The 21,548-nt window shown below is 37.2% G+C and overlaps 1 protein-coding gene across 5 annotated transcripts in view; it reads left to right on the top strand.

The window, feature by feature from the left end:
* The window catches only part of NT5C3A (5'-nucleotidase, cytosolic IIIA), a 52,021-nt gene that overhangs the window by 11,053 nt on the left and 19,420 nt on the right, over window positions 1–21,548 (top strand). The window contains exons 1-2 of one of the 5 annotated variants that reach the window (XM_019443767.2): window positions 20,533–20,655; window positions 21,379–21,474. The exons of 2 other annotated variants lie outside the window; for them this stretch is intronic. The gene's annotated coding sequence lies outside the window, so the exon portion shown is untranslated. Of the gene's footprint in view, window positions 1–20,532; window positions 20,656–21,378; window positions 21,475–21,548 lie in introns of those variants that run through there. 2 more of the 5 variants (XM_019443768.2, XM_019443769.2) reach the window with 2 other exon arrangements.

Genomic DNA, 21,548 nt, shown 5'->3' with positions numbered 1-21,548 from the left:
CAAGAGAAAATCAAATTTAATAGCGTACATATGGGGAATCCACCCAGACATGAAAATTCCAAAGACAGGCAAAATGAAGTGTACATGTCATTCTGAACTCAGGAGAAGGGAATAGGGGTCTGAGGCTTGAGAGGAATGCACTTCACAGGACAGAAGGAAGAGCAGCTGCATGGTAATTAGACGTTTGCCTTGCCACGTAGATGAGTCACTCACGTAAAATTTGTCTCCTTATTCTGGGAAGATCCCCCAATTTAGAGTTTTTCTATGTAGTTAAAGGATGGACAAAAGTTTCTCTTGAGCCCACAGGGTCTCGCTTGCCTTCAGCTCAAAATAATCTTCTTGCCAGAGTGGCCCATCTCGGGGCGGCCTGCCCTGGACTCCTACATGCTTTTGAATGATAAGCAAGCATTCCCATTTCTTGAGTCTAGGCTTATGTGTTCTGTGTCTTCCTTGGCTTGTTCAGCCTCCTTGGGTGATACAACTTCTCTCTAGTGTTCATTCTTTCATCTGGACTGACAAGATGGACACTGGCTTCCCCCTCACTAGAAGCTCCACAGCCAGTTAAAACTGTGATTTCTAATTTAAACACATCTCAACTATTTATGGCTTCCTTCTTGAAGTTTGTTTGTTGGTTGAGAGAGAGAGCATGCGGGAAAGGAGCAGAGAGAGAGAGAGTCTCTAGCAGTCTCCACACTGTCAGCTCAGATCCTGACTTGGGGCCCAAATCCACCAAACACGAGATCATGACTTGAGCTGAAATCAAGAATCCGATGCTTAACCGACTGAGCCACCCGGGCACCCCATTTATTCACGGCTTCCTTCTACACACCAACAATTACTCCTTAAATAGCTGGTGGTATTTTTGAAACTTGAGTGAGTTTCCTTCCTGGAGATAAACTTCTAACAAAAACTTCTTCCTTTCTTCTATTTTAAGGTAACATCAGATGTTCTCTGGGTACTATACTGAGTAAGTGTAAAGCCCACTATTGAATGTATATTTAGAAAAGGGAGAGGGCGGGGAATGAAGATTTAAACACAACTGCTTTAGTGGCTCAGCTGTTGCATAGGCTTTTGAAAATATCTTTATATCTCAACTTTTGTCTAATTTACATCAGTACACAGATTTATGACCTTTTAGGACCTGTTTTGAATTAATGATTTGTTTTGTAAAGCATATTCCCTGAACTCCTGTGGTATTTCCTGATGATTTCTCATAAAGGAGCAATTTATACACTGTCTTGTATTGTTTACTGTTATGTGTGGTTTTTAAGGGTCTAGATTGGTCCATATTTGCCTTTTTTATTTGTTGCACCCAACTAAGAGAAACAGAGACCCCAAATCAGTGGCTTTAATAAACAATAAACATTTTATTTTTCTAATGTAAGAAGTCCAAAAAATAGGCAGTTGCTGGTGTTAATTAGGGGGCACATGGGTATCAAGACAGAGGTCTTTGAAATTCTCTTGGCTCTTCTCATGGTGACAAGATGGCTTCTGTAGTCCTGCCCAACATGTCCATCTTCCAGGGAGGAGAATGCTCATTTCAGTAAAGCAGAACTTTCTCCTCACTTGTCATTAGAGAGGACAGTGTCACATAGCCACCCTAATTGTGAAGCTGAGGAGTTTTTTTGACTGAGAAATCACCCCCCCCCCCATAAAATTAAGATTCTATTAGTAAGAAAGAAAGGGAGGAATTAGGTAATAAGCAGTCTACCGTACTATACCATAGTCCCTATTCTTTTTCTGTATTACTTGCCATTCAGTAAATTGATTTAAAATTTGATCAAATATAAATGCATGTATATAATCTAGGATTACTGGTGGTCAGTTGGCTGGTGGAAAAACAGAGCATTCCAACTGCTACAAGTCCTTGGCCATTCTGGACGGCAGTCCAGAATACAGACTCAGAATAGCTTTGCTCTTCTGTCTACCACAAGCATAAAGATTTATTCATTCATACCTGAAATACCTAGGTCTTCAGTAGTTCTGGAGATATCACACTGGGTTTATGCATGCTAAGATTTAGAAGCTAGTCTCCCAATTATGTGCCACAACTAGCTTAAAAGCTAGAGTCCTAACAGTACTTCTAGAATGAATAAATATAAATTTGTGAAAGAGATAGCAAGGAAAGGCTGTGTGGAATTCAAAGGAATAGGAGATTACATTGGGTAATGTTTGATGGATGTGGTGTTATTTGAAGAGTGACAATCATGATTGATCCAGTCTGAATAAAATATATATTGTAAAATAAGGGGAATATATTAAACCCTTGACATTGGCAAAGAATATGTCCAAGATCATTTTGAATCCCAAATTTGCAAGTGTGGAGATATTTGTACTAGGCATATGACTTTGTCTTTTCAAATCACATTTGCCATGTTACCTATGTGTTATCCTCATGTAGCAAGTTTCACCACATCAGCTTCAGCAAGTGTGAGCTCTAATCTAGTGAGCTGTTTTTATGTTAGTCAGAATACTTCCTGATACCATTGGAGTTTTTAATTCTTTTTGTTGTGAATTCATTTACACAACAGATGGAGCCACCCTTGAACCAGATACTATAATACTTTTCGGGTGTTTTTTTGTTTTTATATTTAAGTAAGGGCTAGGCCCATTGTGGGGCTTGAACTCACGACCCTGAGATTGAGAGTTACATGTTCTACCAATTGAGGCAGCCAGGAGCCCTGATACTTTAATATCCAAGAACTTTAATTATCCAAGAACCAATGATCTTTTCTAGCTAAAAACCATCATATCCGTAGATCTTTTTACTTTCTTTCTTTATTTTTTTAAAAATTTTTTTTAACATTTATTTATTTTTGAGACAGAGCATGAATGGGGGTGGGGGGGGCGCTCAGAGAGAGGGAGACACAGAATCTGAAACAGGCTCCAGGCTCTGAGCTGTCAGCACAGGGCCCGACACGGGGCTCGAATTCATGGACCGCGAGATCATGACCTGAGCCGAAGTCGGCCGCTTAACTGACTGAGCCACCCAGGCGCTCTTTACTTTCTTTAATAAGCCCTCCAGGTGATTCCAATGTGAGCTAAAGTTTGAGAATCATAGAAGTTAAAGAATTCAAATTTTTGTCCCCAGCAAAATTTCAAAGTTTACAAAATTTGTTAAAAAAAAAATCCAGTTTAATTGTTCACAAATAGTCACAATTAAGGGCTACCAAACAATTACCGTATGGAAAGAGAAATCAGTGAGGAGCATTTAGAAAAATGAGCACTTTCATTTACTCTGTTGGAAATGATATATACACTGGTTAAATAAATTATAGTGCATTGGTTACTTGTGGGAAAGAAAGGCAAATGAAAAATTAAGTTTCCTTACTGCCTACAATGCATTGACAAGTCTTGAAACAGGCAGTGACATTCCTTTAAGAATTCAGCTGCCTCAGTGATGACACTTTGCTCAAGGCAAAAGGCAATCTTAGCTTAACAGTATCCCAACTGCAGCTCCCCCACCCCCCACCCCAGGATCCTGTAAGTCTACTTTACATATAAAAATTCCTTTGGAACCCTCCTTTATAACCCATCCCCCCAAGATATATGATAGCAATCATGTGGCCCACTGATAATAAACATCTAAAGGGTCTCAAGACTGAATTTTTACTAAACAGTAATAAATGACCTTTTCCTAATAGCAGCTAGCCCCTTGAAGTCCTGGAAACCTTGTTTCCAAAATACCTTAGAGATTTATGCTATACCTAACACTCTCCCAACCTGAAGGTGTATAATCAGTCACTCTTCACAACCCCAGTGCAGCTCTTTCTGCCCACGGGTCCTGTCCCTGTACTCTAGTAAAATCACCTTTTTGGGGGTGCCTGAGTGGCTCAGTCGGTTAAGCGTCTGACTTCAGCGCACATTATGATCTCACAGCTCGTGGGTTCGAGCCCCGCATCAAGCTCTTTGCTGACAGCTTAGAGTCTGGAGCCTGCTTCGGATTCTGTGTCTCCCTTTCTCTCTGCCCCTCCCCTGCTTGCACTCTGTCTCTCTCAAAGATAAATAAGCATTAAAAAAATTTTTTTTTAATAAATAAAATCACCTTTTTGCGCCAAAGACGTCACAAGAATTCTTTCTTGACCATCAGCTCTGGACTCCCACCACTCCAAAATCAGTTACATTATGGTGCATTTGTATAATAAAATATTATTGCAGCTTAAAAAATAAGAAAGTAAATCTGTATGAGTTAACATTTAAAAAAACTCGAAAGATAGTAACTAGGGAGAAAAGCATGTTCTAGAACAGTTGTGGTTCTGACAGAGATACACATGTATATGCTTGTATGTCACTTGAAATTCTTGAAAAACTGTACTAGAAGCTGTTTGCAGTTGTTACTAGTTATGGTGGAACTTGGGAGGATGAGACTGGGGAAGGAGATTTCTACTTTTTCATCCTTTAATGTTCGTAGTGTTTGAAGTAACATGACCATGTTTATTTTTTTAAGAACTGGTTAATTGAAAGAAACATTTTAAAACCTGTGTTGGGACCACAGTGTAGAAGCATCTTCATTATCAGTAGTAAGGTATTTGTAATTAATTTGCTGAAGAGCCTTTGCGTGTGTTATATTCATTTTAAATAATCAGTGGTAAGATCTGGAATGCATTTTAGTGTGCTTAATCTGGTAACTAAAGTATATGAAATTAGCATAACTAGAATCAAGAGATGAGCAGTGTGAGGAAAAGATAATTTTCCTTCTGCCTTTCTAAGTTCTGTGCTGGGACCCTATATCAAAAGTTAGAATTAACAAGAGAAAAACAAGTTTTATTAGCACATGTACATGAGAGATACCTTGGGAAAAATGAGTAACTCTCCTGGGTGCTTTAAAATTATACCATCTACAGCTAAAGACAAAAAGAGAAAAGGTAATGAAAGAGGCCTGTTGTGGGATGGGAGGAAGAAAAGTATGGTAAACTTGAGTAAGGGTTGATGTGCAGATTTAAGTGCATTCTCTCCATTGATTTGAGTTTGAGGTGCTTTCATCATCTTTCTCTTCCTTCTCTTTTGGTACCGAGATGGAGACACACACAGAAATGGAGATTTCCTTTATAAATGTACATTTCCCTTGCAAAACAGAACTTCTGCTCTTTTCAGAGCTTCTCCGGTGTCTACAGTTTCTCTGAAATTACCAGCTCAAAATAATCCTTGTGCCAAAGAGGCATATGTTGGGGCGATATTCTGTCACACTCAAGGAGCAGGAATTAAAATAAGCCTGGATTAAAGAGAATGAAGCCCGAGACTGCTATGGGCGTAGTAGTAAAAAGGGGACAGAAAATTGGTGGATTGCAGAGGTGAAATCTGTAGGATTTAAAAGGGAACAGGATTGGTAACCTCAAAATCTGCCGTCTTCTTTTTTCTTTAACTCGAGATGGTATTGAAGATGGTGGTTTGGGCCATTTCAGGGAGTTACTTAGTTTTCCTGGGTATCTCCCATGTATACAGGAAGTATGCATGTTATTACGCTTGTGTTTGTTTTTCTCCTATTAATCTGTCTTTTTTTATAGGAGAGTTTTGGCCAAGAACCTAGAAGGGTATAGGCAAAATTATTTTTCCTCCCCCACAGACTTTATAATTTTTACAAAGTATCTTGGATTATCCTTAATTCATCGTAGCAGTTTGAATGTTTCCTACAATTTGTTAAATCATTTCCATATATTTCTTTTTTGTTTGCATTTAAAATAATTCAGACATCACCTTATTTAGAGGTACTGAATTAAGCCTATAAAGAACCTGAAATCCAGTTTTAATCCTTATTCTCTTTTAAATTAGGGATTGTAATTTGTCTCCTCAGTACAGTAAGTTATTTGAAATCCAGTGCCATGAACCTTATCTGAGGTTCCCCCCACCTTTAAAAATGTCAATCAAGGAAATCTACACAATTCCATTTTTGTGTCAGCAGGTGGCAGACTTCTCTCTGCTATGGCTTAGTGCTGGCTTTCTAAATTACCTTTCTTGTTGATACATTTTTATGTTTACTCTCTCATTGCTGCTTAAACCTAAAGGTTTGCCACCCCAAAATGTGCCACTTTGTCATGTGAATTATTGTGAACTGAAGCCAGTCAAGACCCAGAGGGGTCAGGAAAAGCTTTTTACTGCCCTTCTACCTGCCTAAAAGAATTTAGAAAGGGGCGTGTACCAGGAAGAGAGCTATTACCAGAGATTGCTTTTTTATCTGAGAGATTTACCTGCATGGAGGCAAATGTTGCTCTTCTCATTTTCCTGGAATTGCCTTCCTCCCCTTTGAAGCCCCAGACCTCTACCCCTTTCTCCTTAGCTCAGGATGGTTTATAAGCCTCAATTGCCTGACTGCTTTTAGGTCTCTTATCTTTGTGGGTTCCCATAGGTGTGAAATTAAGGATTTCTTTTCTGTTAATCTTTTTAGTTAATCTTTTTAGTGTGGGTGGTCTCAGCAAAGAACATAAAAGGGTAGAGGGAAAGTTATCGTTCTGCCCTTACAAACCATTAATCTATAAAATTTAAACCAACTGACACTCTTCTGCCATTATAGATGTAAATTCCATTGTCTATTTTTTTTCCATATATGTTGTTTATTTTCCTCATTTGCAAGGTGCTAGTAGATTACAGCGTTTTATTTAGTGGTTGATTGGAAGGTTGCTTAATTTGTTTGGCAAGTTCCTGCTTGTAAGTGGGTGGAAATAGATAGTCACATGTTTAACGTGATGTGGGTTCCCGCAAGATCCTTCCTGTCCCCATTTTATCTCTGAAGCCTTGTCATGGCACAGCCCTCTCGTTTATTTTACATCAAATGCCCCACTCAGAGCCTGGGTTCAAAACACCATCATCAAAAAAAAACCAAAATTTATCTAGATTTCTCTGTGACACCATTAGTGTTGTAAGGTAATGAGACCCTCAGTCAATTTTGATGGAGGGAGATAGGAAAAGCGTGAGAACCTAAGCATAACAGCATAGTGAAAAGTGACAAAACAGAAACCCACTGAAGTTACTTCAAGAAAACAGGGGGCTACCCTGGGGCTAACACTAGAAAACACTTAGAAACTGATTCCCATTTGGGTTAGCTGGGCACCGCCCTATCATCCTGTGACCAGGAGAAAGGAACTAAGATTTGGGGGTGTCTACTTATGGTTAAATTCACTGTGCATGTTTACTTTATTTAATCCTTAAAAACACAGTCCAGCTAGTAATGTTGTCATAATATGTATTAATTTGCTTAGGAACTAGCTTAGTAAGTAGCAGACCAGCCCTCAGTATGCTTAAAGAAAGCCTGCTTCCCACTTGGGAATAAGAATTGCTTTAATGAAGTGTTGTGTTGCTGATCTTTAAAAATGTTATCTCTTTCCAGACGCCTGGGTGGCCCAGTTGGTTAAGCGTCTCACTTCTGCTCAGGTCATGATCTTGCGCTGGGCTCTATGCTAACAACTCAGAGCCTGGAGCCTGCTTCAAAGATTCTGTGTCTCCCTCTCTTCTCTGCCCCTTCCCTGCTCATGCTGTCTCTGTCTCTCACAAATAAATGTTTAAATTTTTTTTTTAATTTTTTCTCTTTCCAAGTTAAATACTTTATTCTATTTCATCTTTTTGATGGTTTTGTCACATGGCTTAGTTTTGGTAGGATGGGGAAATCTAGTGTTCCATAATTAATTCAGTTATTCTGTAATTTATAAGTATTGTATCTTATATAATAAAGATAAAATAATTTATTTAACAAGTTTCATAATTGCTGACTTGAACTCTAGAGTATCTGGTAAGGGAATGAAGTCATAACATATAATGTTTGAGAGTTTAGTAGTTGGTGAATCCTTGGGTCAGACTCAGCACTGCCACAATCTGATGGTTTAGCCTTGGAAAATTTTGTGGTTTTAAAAAAATGTTTATGTACTTTGAGAGAGACAGAAAGAGCATGAGTAGGGGAGGGGCAGAGAGAAGAAGAGAGAATCCCAAGCACGCTCCACATTCAGCTCAGAGCCCAATGTGGGGCTCAGTCTCACAACTGTGAGATCATGACCTGAGCCAAGACCAAGAGTCAGCTGCTTAATCGACTGAGCCACCCAGGCACCCCTAGCCTTGGACAATTTCTAAGTCTCAATTTCCAGTTCTCCAGAATGGAGAAGATTCACCTAAAAACTCCTCTGCCCCCTTGTTTCTTTCAGGGTATTATATTAAGAATATGTTCTGTCTTTGTGTTTGTATTGTTTATTTTACTTGGTATTTTAAATAATGCCTTTAGGAGAATTCCAACAGTGCATTCTAAATATCTACCCTGGGTTGTTAAGATTAAAAAGAGATGATATGCATATAGTGCCAAACTTTGTTTACCACATAGTAGTTATTCAATAAATGCTAATCCTCTTTTCTTCCTTCTTGAGGTAAAGCATTCTTTTCACAGCTGTCTTGTAGACATGATGTTCTCTTATAGGAGCTTCATATTAAGTAATGATTTAACAATTGTCTCTAAACAGTATTCTGTTTGAGCTCTCAGGCCTGGAGATAAAAGCAGAATGTCTAATTATATCATCATACATCTTTCTTAAAGTTATAAAGATTGGGAATGGAGGGGCACCTGGGTGGCTCAGTTGGTTAAGATCATGGCTCAGGTCATGATCTCATGGTTAGTGAGTTCGAGCCCCTTATCGGGCTCTGCACTGACAGTGCCACTGCAGAGCCTGCTTGGGATTCTCTCTCTCTCCTTCTCTCTCTGCCCCTCCCCATCTCTCAAAATAAATAAATAAAACTCAAAAGAAGAAAAAGAAAAAGATTCAGAATGGAGAGAGAATGTTGAGCAACAGTTTTTCACCTGAGTACCTAGCCCTCTAGGGCCTAATCCTTGCTGGCCTGCAATCATAATTTGTACGTGGTTAAATTGACCTGAGTAGCATACTTTCAGGCTTGGCATATATAATTATAATATCATTTTCAGTTACTGAAATTTAATTTCACTAAAGTTGTATGAGAAACATGGGCTTTTATAAAGAATAAAGCTTCTACATGTATTTCACTAATTTTGAATCCCCTCTAATACACTAAAAACAAGCATATCATATGATAGAGTATAGATGTTTAAAAATTTATTCATGAAGTTCACATGTGTGGATTTCCAGTCATATGGCTCTGTTTTAGGGAAGTTTTAACAATTAAGGACTCATTAGTACCTGAATTAGATCCAGTTTTTTATAAAGAATTTCTCCCTTTTAATTTACCTGTTTTAAGCTTAATTTTCCCCTGATTATCTTTTTATTTTATATGATATAATGCATGCTGATATAAAAAAATTACTACATCTAGGTAAACAAAAAGAAGTAATCAGCAATTTTCACCAGCTTAAAAAAAAAACAAACAGATTTTAGTATACTCCTTTGTTTTTCTATGCATGTCTCAGCATGAGATTATATTGTAGCATTGTTTTTATTTTTATATTTTTAAGTTTACTTATTTATTTTGAGAGAGCTATAGCACTAGCAGGGAAGGGACAGAGAGAGAGGGAGAGAGAGAATCCCAAGCAGGCTCAGCACTATCAGTGCAGAGCCCAATGTAGCACTTGAACTCACCAACTATGACATCATGACCTGAGCTAAAATCAAGAGCCAGGCACTTAATGGACTGAGCCACCCAGGTGCCCCTGTAACATTGTTTTTAATAAGATTATTCATTTATTAATTTATTCCTTACCAGTTCTATACTTATTTTAGAGTATTATATTCCTTTATGTTATTATATCATAATTTATTTTAGCAAGTTCTTCATTGTTGAGCATTTAGATTGTTTTCCATTTTTCATTATGGTAAATAATGTATCAGTAAATATTCATGTAGCATCTTTGCAAATCAGTAACTGTTTAAGTAGAATGTTAGGTCAAAGGACATGCACAAATCTAAGGCTTTTGAATGTACTCTCGGGTTACCCCCTGAAAAGTTTGTACCAATTTACATTTCCACCAGCAGTATATACAAGTACCTAGCTCCCTGTTTTCCTGGGAAGAGGTGTCATTTTTTTTTTCTCATTTTTACCAAATAATATGTTTTTAAATATTCAGCTGAACCTTTAAAAATAATAGTGGCCATTTATTTTCTTCTTTTCTGAATTGTCTAAGTTATTTTTCTTGATTTGCAAGGGGTTTTATAATGATTTTAACCATGAGAGTATGTTAGGAATGTATTTTTCCAAGTCTTTTTGTTTCACTTCCATTTTTGAGTAGTCTAAGAGTGACCCTCCTTTCAAATCTTTAAATGTGTGCTATTGACTGCTGCTGCTTCTTTTTATTGAAGTGTAGTTGACATACAGTATTCTGTTAGTTTCAGGTGTATAACATAGTGATTCAACAGTTCATGCTCACCATGATAAGTGTAGTCGTCATCTTCACCATACAAGATTATACAGTGTTATTGACTATATTTCCTATGCCCTACTTTTCATCTCCGTGACTTTATTTCATAACTTCCAGTTGGTGTTTCTTTTTTTTTTTTTAATGTTTATTTATTTTTGAGAGAGAGAAACAGAGCGTGAATGGGGGAGGGGCAGAGATAGAGGGAGACACAGAATCCAATGCAGGCTTCAGGCTCCGAGCTGTCAGCACAGCCCCGACATGGGCTTGAACCCACAAACCGTGAGATCATGACCTGAGCTGAAGTTGGACGCTTAACCGACTGAGCCACCCAGGCACTTTGTACTTCTTAATCCCCTTTATCTTTTTATCCCAATTCCCCACCCACCTAAATGCCTTCTTTAAACCAATGTACTAATTCTTTATAATGCTTTACTGAGCCTAATTTGTATATGACTCCTCATTTACACATTATGACTTCATTCGATATACAGAGTGGGAGGAGAATCTAACATAATGTTTAAATAGTTTGTGTAGCTTACTCATTAGTTTATCCTCCCAGCCAAAGAATGAGGAAGTTTTTCTTACTCCAGAAAAAGTAGTAAGGTAGGATTTTACCTCAATAGATAATTTTCATTTTACCTTCATAAATATGGCTTAACATATGGCATGTCCATTTTGTCCAAAGATGTAGTAGCATTATATGTATTTCTTAATTCTTACATTTTGCGACATGTAACTTTTTTTTTATTAAAAAAAAAAAGTTTTTTAGTGTTTATTCTTGAGAGAGAGAGAGAGAATGAGTTGGGGAGGGGCAGAGAGAGAGGGAGACACAGAATCCAAAGCAGGCTCCAGGCTCTGAGCTATCAGCAGAGAGGCCGACGTGGGGCTCAAACTCACGAGCTGTGAGATCATGACCTGAGCTAAAGTCAGACACTTAACCAACTGAGCCACCCAGGCACCCCTAGAAAATTTTTTTTAATGTTTAATTTTATTTTTGGGACAGAGAGAGAGACAGTGTAGGTGAGGAGTGGCAGAGGAAGAGGGAGACACAGAATCCAAAGCAGGCTTCAGGCTCTGAGCCTCAGCACAGAGCCCAACTTGGGGCTTGAACTCATGAACCATGAGATCATGATCTGAGCTGAAGTCAGATGCTTAACCAACTGAGCCACCCAGGGCCCCAGGCCATGTAACTTTTTAAAAATAATATTTGTTTTCTTCTGGGCATAAGGTAGGTTCATTACAGAAAATTTAGAAAATACCAAAGAATATGAAGAAGAAAATACAGTCAGCTGTGATCCTTTATTCCTCTGTAATGACTGTTAATTGAGTTTTATGATATATTTGATTCAGCCATGTTGAGTGATTATCTATACTATTGAATTTAGCTTGTTACTGCATTATTATTTAGGACTGTTTTTTTACTTTTTTTTTTTTAATTTTTATTTATTTTTGAGAAAGAGAGATAGTGTACAAGTAGGGGAGGAATAGAAAGAGAGGGAGACACAGAGTCTGAAGCAGGTTCCAGGCTCTGAGCTGTCAGCACAGAGCCAGCCCTATGCGGGGCTCAAACCCACGAACTGCAAGTTCATGACCTGAGCTGAAGTCCGACGTTTAATGGACTGAGCCACCCAGGCGCCCCTAGGACTTTTGTATCTATATTCATATGTGAACTTAGGTTATGTATCCCCTTTTTGTACTACTTAAAAAAAATTTTTTTTAACGTTTTTTTATTTTTGAGACAGAGAGAAACAGAGCATGAACGGGGGAGGGTCAGAGAGAGAGGGAGACACAGAATCTGAAACAGGCTCCAGGCTCTGAGCTGTCAGTACAGAGCCCGACGCGGGGCTCGAACTCACGGACCGCGAGATCATGACCTGAGCTGAAGTGAAACGCTTAACCGACTGAACCACCCAGGCGCCCCCCCCCCAAAATTTTTTTTTAATGTTTATTTATTTTTGAGGGAGAAAGAGACAGAGCATGAGCGGGGGAGGGACAGAGAAAGAGAGAGGGAGACATGGAATCCGAAGCAGGCTCCAGGCTCTGAGCTGTCAGCACAGAGCCTGACACAGGGCTTGAATCCACAGAGGTAAGATCATGACCTGAGCTGAAGTTGCAAGTTTAACTGACTGAGCCACCCAGGTACCCCCCCCCCCCTTTTTGTACTATTTTTGATAGGCTTTTGATTCAGGGTTTTATACTAGTTTCATAAATGGAATTGGATAGCTTAACCTCTTTTTTATGTGTTGTTAAGCAGTTTATATCTAGCATGGAGCCCTTTAAAAGTTTGAAAGAGATCACCAGTATGATGCCTGACTATAAAGTATAAAGCACTTTGAAGGCCATTCTCTGATAAACCTACTTTTATAAGTTCCATTCTGATGAACACATGTTCCATTGTTGAACATATGTTACCAAAACTTTTCATAGGTTAAATTAAGTACTTTGGTCTAACATACTGAGTTTATTAATATTTAAGGAAGTTTTTTTAGTCCTTTTAGGACTATATTTTGTGGTTTTTTCTATTTACATACTTTTAAAACTCAAGTTCTCATTCATCCTCCGTATAATTTCAAGTAATCCTTTGCTATAAGTTATTTATAAGTTTGAATCTCTTTCAAAATAAATTTCTTCATCATTTTCTTTACCTTTCTATTTTTTAAATGAGTTTATCCTGCAGAGCAAAAAGAAGATAGTAAGTTTTTGTACTCTCCATTTAGAGGTATTGGATATAATAACATGAACAATAAAAGCATAAATAACATAACCATTTTTGCTATTTTTTTAGTATAACCCATACCAAAAGAACAATCTTAAACAATACTGTTTCTTTTCAACAGACAGAATACCAACTGTGTGATTGTGGAAGGAGTCCAAAATTAAAACAAAGTTTTTCTTCTTGTTCCATTTCAGGTACAGAGATCAGATATAATAAAATGGAAACAACAATTTCAGTGCTAAGCATCTTGGAATATTAGAACATAGTGCCTTTCAGAGGAGAGCCAGTGAAGACTCCCTTCATTAATGATACAGTATTACATCCAGTTTTCTTGAACTTTTTTTTTTTTTAATGTTTTTATTTATTTTTGAGAGAGAGAGATAGCAGGAACTGGGGAGGGGCAGAGAGGGAGACTCAGAATCCGAAACAGGCTCCAGGCTCGGAGGTGTCAGCACAGAGCCCAACAGGGGACCAAAGTCGGGTGCTCAACCAACTGAGCCACCCAGGTGCCCCCAATTTTCTTGAACTTGACCTACCTGTTGCAACATACATGTCATTTCCTCTAAAGGAGTTTAAACTACAGAATTTACTACTTTTTAAGTTAAAAAAGTTATAAACCATGTTTGAGAACTGCATTTGAGTTTCTGAAAATTAAGTTACTCAATCCTAGATTTTTGCAGAGTTTTTAAGAAATGCATTGAGATTAGAACCACAGGTTTTCCTCAGTTTGCATATATGCCTGTAAATTCATAAATGCAGCAGTCAACTTCACTAACAATCACCTAATAGGATAAGTTTTTGGAATGATTTTAAATGAGAAGAAACTTACAGAAGATCTTTACTTCCTGTTCATCCCAAAATGGAAGGATTCATTGTTCCATCTCTGATTTGGCTCCTTAAACATTTAAAATTGTATTCATATAAACATTAACAACATCTGTTTCAATTCTGTGTTGATCAGTCACAGTGTTGAAGTTAGTTGACTCTTGCCTTCTTTAGAGGAGTTATAAGAGAAGTCAAATGCTTAGATGGATGTTTTACATGTTTAAAAAATCATCTTTCTATATATATCATACAGCAATTACAGGAATTAGCAGGAACAAGTTTTGCAAGAATCCTTACAGAGAGTATTGCATCTCACCTCCTACTGAATGGTCTTTCTTATATGATTTTATTGTTTTGTTTGGAATACTTTCCTAGGGTGTCAGTCACATTCAGATTGGAGTTTAAAAATACATTCCATAGCCAAATTATAGGATCATGGTAAACTGAGTTAGTAGTTATGTCTTAGATTAAATAGTTGAGAAATAAAGTATACTTACTACAGGTTTTATGTAGAATTGTGAAGGGATTTCTTTCACATACAACTATGAAGTAATGGAGTACTTTTATTCCCTTTACTTCTCAGCCCCAAGATTAAAGGGAAAGTGAATCAATCAATAAATAAGTTATTAAGGTTTAAACAGATAGATTTGATTTTCTGTGGACTTTTTGTTTTTTCATTATTTCAAAATCTTGAGAAACTTTTTGATGGCAAATATGAAGTGATCATTTTTAGCTTTTCAAGTTGATTGAATAATTGACAGTATCTAAAAAGTTGTAACTAGTTACTCAGAAGTACAAATGAGTATCTTTTTTTCTCATTGATAAAGACAGCCAGTTTCAGTGTTATAAGGGGAGACACATCTTCCACAGATTTGAGTCCTGTACGAGAAGTTCTGTGCTCTTTGGCATATCAATTACGAGCGTAGAGTTTCCTTTAGGAGCTTCATGAATGATTTGTTTCTATGACCAGGAGTAAAGAAACTCCCAAGGCAACAGGGACCAGTCTTCGAGTCCACTACTGAATGGTCTTCATTGTGCTGCTAAAAAGCCTCCAACTTCTTACTTCTAAAACCTTTATATTCCCTTTCAAAAACAAAACATCGTATCTGAGAGCGATTTCAAACAAAATTCATTTTCTTTTTCTCTGTACTTTGATTGTGTTTGTGTTCTTGTTCTTTTTTTTTTTTTTTTTGTGGCACAGTTTCAAAACATTATTCTTATTCACAGACATCTTTAGCCCTCTCGTGTGTTATGTGTATATTATTGCCTAGAAACAGCATGATGTAATAAGAGAAAAGTCACATAAGTAGTAAGTAACCCCTTCAGACCTTAGATTTCTTATCAACAATAAAGAGGGAATATTATCTTTTTTGTAAGGCTTTACTGAATACATTAAAATGGAACATGTTACCAGGGAGCAAGAATATCCTGTCCCCTCAAGGTCCTTTTCGCTAGGCTAAGAATCAAATTGACATGAGACAGATTAACAGGAGGAAAAATCAAACTTAATAGCAGACATCTGGAGAACCCACAAAGACATGGAAATTCCAAAGACAGGCAGAATGAAGTATGTATGTCATTGTGAACAAGGAGAAGGGGTCTGGGTCTTCAAAGGGAAGGAATGCAAGCCTGAGGAAGAATAAACAAATACTTGCTGGGCCACTTAGAAATGGTGGGACAAAGAGAGAACTTGGATCAAAGAGGCCTTGCTAGGTTCCTCTCTGTCCACTCTACCTAATTTATAGTAGTGTAGTTATCTATGATGATAGCTGTCTTTCTGGAGAAGGTCTTTTATCTGAATTATTATAGGCAGTTGTAAGGGGTAGGAGGGTGGAGGTAAAGAGCTTTTCCTAAATCTGCTGGGTCTTGATTATTTTTAACTCAAAATAATCTTTATTCTAAAGTGGGCCATCTTAGGGTAGCCCCTGCCCTTGGTCCCACAATATATAAAAGGCCATTGCATGCTTCTGGGACTCTGACACACAAGGTAAGAAAGTGCTTGAAAAATGTTAGTCCCATTTGGAGGGATAGCCCACCAGACATCCCATCCAACCCCCAGTTCCTATACCCACTGGGTGGAATTAAACTGTGGGAAAAGTTCCCTGTAGTCAGGAAGCCGTACTCCTATTTCCTCTCTTCTCTCCTTTCCTTAGACTAGCAGGACAGAACACCAGGGCACCAAAGCTATCTTCTACCTCTTTGATAATATACTAGTCATCTTTCTTTTCATACTGTATTTTGTTTTATTTTTTAAAAAAAATTTTTTTAATGTTTATTTATTTTTGACAGAGACAGAGACAGAGTGCGAGTGGGTTGGGGGCAGAGAGAGAGGGAGACACAGAAGCAGAAGCAGACTCCAGGCTCTGAGGTGTCAGCACAGAGCCCGACACGGGGCTCGAACTCACGAGCTGTGAGATCATGACCTGAGCCGGTCGGACGCTCAACCGACTGAGCCACCCAGGCGCCCCTGTATTTTGTTTTATTTTAGAGCAAACTGGGTGAGTTCCTTGCTTTTGTCTCCCCATTAGAAATACTGTTTCACTAACTGACTTGTTTTGTTTAGCATAACACATTCTAGTTCCTCTACGTTGCAAATGGCAAGATTTCATTCTTTTTTTAACTTTATTTATTTATTTTGAGAGAGAAAGAGGAAGCATGCATGGGGGAGGGGCAGAGAGAGAGAGAGAGAGAGAGAGAGAGAGAGAGAATCCTAAGCAGGCTTTGGTCTATGAGTGCAGAGCCCGATGCAGGGCTCGAACTCAACAAACCCTGAGATCATGACCTGAGCTGCAATTAAGAGTCGGACACTCAACCAACTAAGCCACCCAAGCACCCCATGATTTCATTATTTCTGATCACTGAGTAATATTCCATTGCATATATATACCACATCTTCTTTATCCATTCATTATTTGATGGATATTTGGGCTCTTTCCATAATTTGACTATTGTTGATAGTGCTGCTATAAACATTGGGGTGCATGTGTCCTTTCGAATCAGCATTTTTGTATCCTTTGGATAAATACCTAGTAGCGCAATTGCTAGGTCATAGGGTAGCTGAATTTTTAATTTTTTGAGGAACTTCCGTACTGTTCTCCAGAGTGGCTGCACCAGTTTGCATTCCCACCAACAGCAGAAGTGTTCCCCTTTCTCCACATCCTCGCCAACATCTGTTTTTTCCTGAGTTGTTAATTTTAGCCATTCTGACAGGTGTGAAGTGGTATCTCACTGTGGTTTTGATTTGCATTTCCCTGATGATGAGTAATATTGGACATCTTTTCATGTGTCTGTTAGCCATCTGGATGTCTTCTTTGGAAAAGTGTCTATTCATGTCTTTTGCCCATTTCTTCACTGGATTATTTGTTTTTTGGGTGTTGAGTTTGATAAGTTCTTTATAGATTTTGGATACTAATATCATTGCATTGTCTGAAAATGCATTGCATTGTCTGAAATTTAATTTTGTCTGAAATGTCATTTGCAAATATCTTCTCCCATTCCTTCGGGTACCTTTTAGTTTTGCTGATCGTTTCCTTTGTTGTGCAGAAGCTGTTTATCTTGATGAGGTCCCAATAGTTCATTTTTGCTTTTGTTTCCCTTGCCCCCAGAGACATGTCAAGTCTGAACTTGTTGTGGCTGAGGTCCAAAGAGGTTGTTGACTGTTTTCTCCTCTAGGATTTTGATGGTTTCCTGTCTTATATTTAGGTCTTTCATCCATTTTGAATTTATTTTTATGTATGGTGTAAGAAAATGGTCTAGTTTCATTTATCTGCTTGGCTGTCCAGTTTTCCCAATACTATTTACTGAAGAGACTGTCTTTTTTCCATTGGATATTCTTTCCTGGTTTGTTGAAGATGAGTTGATTGTGATTTCATTCATATGTGGAATTTAAGAAACAAAACAGATGAATATAGGGGAAGGGAAAGAAAAATAAGATAAAAATAGGGAGGCAAACCATAAGAGACTCTTAAGTACAAAGAACAAATTGAGGATTGCTGGAGAGGTGTTGGATGGGGGGAATGGGCTAAATGGGTGATGGGCATTAAGGAAGGCACTTGTTAAGATGGGCACTGGGTTATGTAAGTGATGGATCACTAAATTCAATTCCTGATACCCTTATTACACTATATGTTAACTAACTTGGATTTAAGTTAAAAAAAAGAAAGAAAGAAAAGAAAACACTGTTTCAAATCATCTGTCCATGATATTGACTAGCTCCAGGTGTTTTTTTAATTTATTTTTTAACGTTCTTTTCTGATTATACACATTTGTGCTACTACTGTAACATTTTAAATCATTTTTTGTTCCCCATGAAATTCATTGTATAAAGCTCAGAAAAAAAAAAATGGTCCCATAATCCCATCACAGATACTGTCTTATGTGTTCTATTTTAGACTTTACTATGCTTGTGTAAAGAATTCCCCCCAAATTGGACTCTTGCTGTAGATATTCTCATAACTTTTTTCACTCAATAGTAGATCATGTACATCTCCATACTGATCTCATAGAGCAGTACTGTCCAGTGATTTACAGGCATGAATTCTGAAGTCAGAGACCTGAGTTTGAATCCATTTCTGTCACTTGCCAGCTATAGCCTTAATTAATTCACCTATCAAATGAAGATAATGATAACACATACATTATAGGGTTATGAGTATTATATGAGATGAAGTATCTCAAGGACTTAGAAGTATCTGACACATGGTAAACGTACAATAAATTTTAACAATTAATAATGTTGGGAACTATAATCTTATATTTTATGTGTATACCACAGTGTATTCACCTCTTTTATATTAATGATAATTTAGATATTGGGCATTTAGGTTGTTTACAATTTCTCAGTATTATAAAACAAGTCTGTAGTATGTATCTTTGTGTACTAGATGGCAGCTGTATATCTTTGGCGACTAGATCTTTGTGTACTGCCTTATTTCCTTAGGATAAAATCCTTAGGGCATAAAATTGTTGTGTCAAAAGGAATGTATATTTCTAAAGTTTTTAATAGTATTTCTAAATAGCCCTCCAAAAAGGAACTCTGACTCCAGCATCCTGTATTGTTGTTGAGAATGACTTATCTTGAGTCATCTTTCTAAGTGGTATCTTTAAAATTCTTATTATGGCTACCTATATTGATATATTGCAGGACAATTAAGTCATAATATTCATATATAATACAGAGTATTTTTAAAAAGGATCACCTGGTTGCCCTTGAGCCTCCATTAGTAGAGTATAAAAGATTTTCCTTGTAGAAGAATGTTTTGTTGTAAGTCTTCTTATCTTATTAAAATAAGATAGCTGTGCCAAGTTTTTAACCTTTGGTAGATACCAAGTTTGGATAATTTGTTAGTGGCCTTTTTAAAATTCGTTAACAAAAATTGGGAGTTTGTTTTTAATAGAGCATGCTACTTCACAAAATTTGATTACTGAAATGTTGCGTGAGTTCGATTTCTCTTGAACATAGAAAAGAGAGGGCAGATATAAAAATTTATTTACTAAAGTGTAGCTTCCTCATGTTCCTAATGATAAAGCTTCCCCGGGGGTAAGCATAACTTATCTATAAGGCCCTGACATATGGCATTAGCATATTGCAGTCCTGCTAGTCAAGTTAAAAACAAGACTTGTTCTCTTTAAAAGTTAAAAATATTTTTCTTCACAAAAGATTGACCACTTATTTCCAACAGGAAAGGCATGTTTTTCCATTTTTTAACAAAATTTTCAATGAAACTTAGTTTTCATTGTGTTCAAATTTTTTTTAGCAAATCTATGCATGGTCTTGATAAAATTTGCAGTGTAGGCATATGAAGAAAAACATAAAAATAAAAATCACTTAAATCCCAGTGCCCTGTAGTAAAGGCTCATAACATTCTAGTGACCACTTAGCATGCATCATGTATTTTTTCATGTATCTTAAATGCATCATGTATTTTTTCATGTGTCTTAAATGAGGTAATCTTTTAAAAATTGTGATAAAATACAACATCAAATTTACTATTTTAACTATTTTAAATATTTTTAACGTTTACTTATTTTTGAGAGAGAGAGAGAGAGAGAGAGACAAAGACTGAGCAGGAGAGGGGCAGAGGGGGAGACAGAACCTGAAGCGGGCTCCAGGCTCTGAGCTGTCAGCACAGAGAGCCCGGACACAGGGCTCGAACTCACAGACCACGAGATCACGACCTGCGCCGAAGTTGGATGCTTAACTGATCGAGCCACCGAGGCGCCCCTGTCTGTTTTAACTATTTTTAAGTGTACAGTTCAGTGGCATTAAATACACTGAGGTTGTGCAACCATCACCACCATCCATCTCTAGAACTCTTCATTTTCCAAATTGAAACTTTGTACTCATTGAGTCGTGGCTACCCATTCTCCTCTCCCCCAGTCCTTGGCAACCACAACCTAATTTTGTTTTACCTTCTGTTGCACTATAATTTCATACATAAAAATGCATATACCACAAGTACACTGGCAACCAAAAAACAGGATGAGGAAGGGAGTATTTGTAAGTGTTAATATGGAGGCTCTGTTTTTCTTTGCAGAGCAAGTTGCCAGCTCTAATAGTACAGATTTACCTTCTCTTAACTGTCACATTATTTCAGTTGATAATTTTCTGTTGACTGGCTGGGGACTAGCTCAGAGCTAGCAAGTGTCACCCAGAGCATAATAAAGCACTGTGTAGTAATGCGTCACAAGACTGTTTTTGCATAGAGCTTAGCCAAGACTTTTGGAACCGCCCTCAGTTGCACCTTGTGCTATATTAGTACTTCTCAGACAGGAAGAATTTTCTTTCGCTGGTGTAGCTGGTCCGGTTACATTCAGGGTAAGTGTGTACAGTTCATGGAAACAAATGAGTTTCTTTTGTTTAACTTTATCTTTTATTTGGTTCAGTATCTTGGTGAAATTTTAGGCATTTAAAAATACAAATTAGGGAAATAAAAATAGAATAAAGCAGTAAAATGCAAAACTTTAACATTTGCAAAGATATGAATATGTATAACCTTGCAGTGCCTTGGGTCTCAGAAATTACAATTTATAGGATCTAATTTTAAGAGCTTCTTGTTTCACATATAAATGTTAACTAAAAGCAAAGTACCCTCAGAAATCTCTTCTCAAAGGGGAAAAAAAAAACATTGTAAGATCCAATTTTGTTGTTCATTTAGTTGCTCTGTGACTTAATTTTGCTGATTGATATGCTTTGTGTCCCTAGGATTAGGAAGCATTTATTATGGCTAGTAATAAAGATAATTTTTATTACGTGCCTGTGAGTTTTAGCCAAGATATCATGGAGTGTAATTATATTGGTGTGTTTTAGGAATTGATAAAAGCTGGATCACAATCTCTAAGGTTTATAACAAATTGTATATTGAAAATTAAGATTCAAACATATATTACTGTAAAAGCCTAGAATGTTATGGTTAACTTAGATTTAAATAATTGAATTTACCTTATTTTTTATAGTTTTTTTTTTCTTTTTTTTAATCAGGAAAATTAGGTAATACAGCACACCATTTCTTAAAGCAATTTACTTGGTTTTTATTGGCAGTGTATATCCAAGCCCTGCATCCCTGGATATTGCTTACCACCTATGCTGTTGTTCTAGGACAAATTCAAGGACAGAAGAACTCAGAGTACCCTTAGGGTAATCAGTATAAATTACTTAATTTCCATGTGCCTTGGTTTATTCCTCTTGAAAAATGCTATTAGATATTAAGG

This window comes from Panthera pardus, unplaced genomic scaffold, assembly GCF_024362965.1.
Source record: "Panthera pardus isolate Hobbes unplaced genomic scaffold, ASM2436296v1 HiC_scaffold_8, whole genome shotgun sequence".
In the NCBI taxonomy this organism is placed as follows: Eukaryota; Metazoa; Chordata; class Mammalia; order Carnivora; family Felidae; genus Panthera; species Panthera pardus.
The sequence above is the reverse complement of the archived record's forward strand: the minus strand, read 5'-3'. Positions and strand labels throughout refer to the sequence as shown.